Consider the following 1,871-nt stretch of genomic DNA (forward strand, 5'->3'; position numbering starts at 1 on the left):
AGAGTAGGCGGTGAAATAGCCTATATACGACAAACAATAGAACAAAATAAACAAATGTCGGCAGTCAAAACATCTGAGAGCGCACTGTAATCAAAATAGTGACAAAAAGTCTATATAACTGATAAAAATTATATATATATATATATATATATATTTCACTTTATTTATTCAAATATATATCAACATTAAAAAAACAAGTTACAAATCGTGGCCAAAGGCCAAATTGGTAGCAACTTTTACAAAGAATAAAAGATCACAAATAGAATCCACACACACACACACACACACACAATAATAATCATAAATAAATAAATAAAATATATATATATATACATACATACATACATATATATATATATATATATATACACAAACACACACAAACACACATATATATAAATATAAGACGTGCAAATTTAGCAACTAGATAACTTGATTGTTCTAAAAGAGGGGAGCAGCCAGTGCGTCAGTCGCCATGGTGACTAAAGGGGGAGGAGGGATTAAGAGAAATTGAGCAATTGAATGTAATAAGGTATGGGACTATTAGAAAATCTATTGGTTTTGCATTTAAGCTGTGAATAATTACTTCCATAGCGTAGACTTCTACCATGAGATTGTTGTCGAGTATGGGGAATCAGATCAGCAGAATGATTAGTAAGAGAAAGGCCTTTAGCAATTTTTTAGGCAGTTGGCTGCTCTCCTCTCATAGAGGGGGTCCAAATTACAAAGAGTTCTAGCATGTTCATAGATCTGATAGTTTTTTCCTAAAATAATACGGCAAGCATGCTTCTGAGTGGCCTCAAGTTTTGCACTAAGTGTTTTAGTGATTCCAGGGTGCCATATCACATCAGCATATTCGAGGACAGGTCTTATGTATCCAGTATAAATAGCACAAAGTTCAACTGTGCTCAGCCCAAATTTTTTAAGGTTATTAAGAATGAACATTTTCATGTTAGCCTTAGCATTAATGTTGTGAATATGGCTACCCCATTTTAATCATTCTGTACAGTAACGCCTAAGATTAAAGCTTCGTCACAAAAATCAATATGGGATTCAACAATGTAAAAACTTTGTTCTGGGATATTGCTCTTAGCAAAGCATATTTGCATGGCTTTACATTTACTAGGATTTAAAAGCAGAGAGTTATCAATACACCACTCATGAAATTGATTAAGGTAATTCTGTAAGAAAACTTCATGTGATATAAGTCGATTTTTATAAAATGAGAGATCATCAACATATTTTAAGTACTTGGTATTTGAACCCATTGCAGCCTCATTGATCATAATCTGAAAAGCTAAAGGTCCGAGCTTAGTAGTCCCTTGTGGGACACCACCCTTGAGACAAACAGAAGAAGACATAGAATTATTGTACTTAACACACTGCTCTCTGCGACTGAGGAAGTCGCAAACCCATGGGACAATCGACCTACGGACTCCAATATCAATTATTTTGGATATTAGCACATTGTGATTGATGAGGTCGAAGGCCTTAATAAGTCCGTAAGTACGACCGTCCCAATGTTGCCACTTCTGTCAGCTGCAGAGCATAGGTCATGAATGAGGCGCACCAAGTAGTGACAGGTGGAGGCTCCCTTCACATTGCCATAATGTTAATAATGTCAATAAATTGACTGATGTCATTAAGTATCCAGTTACATACAAACTCTTCAGCCACCTTTGCAAACGCGGAGGTAAGTGAAATAGGCCTCAACCTGTCAATACTTGGTGGCTGATTTTTAGGGATGGGTACGACAATGGCTTTTTTTCCATTAGACAGGCAGCCTGCCCTCTCTAAATGAACAATTAAGAATATCAGAAAACGGCTCGCTTAATTCAACTGCAAATTTCTAGGTGGATACAATCCGCACC

This window comes from Anneissia japonica, unplaced genomic scaffold (genome assembly GCF_011630105.1).
Source record: "Anneissia japonica isolate Jap-2015-1 unplaced genomic scaffold, ASM1163010v1 scaffold287732_len518695_cov146, whole genome shotgun sequence".
NCBI classification, from domain to species: domain Eukaryota; kingdom Metazoa; phylum Echinodermata; class Crinoidea; order Comatulida; family Comatulidae; genus Anneissia; species Anneissia japonica.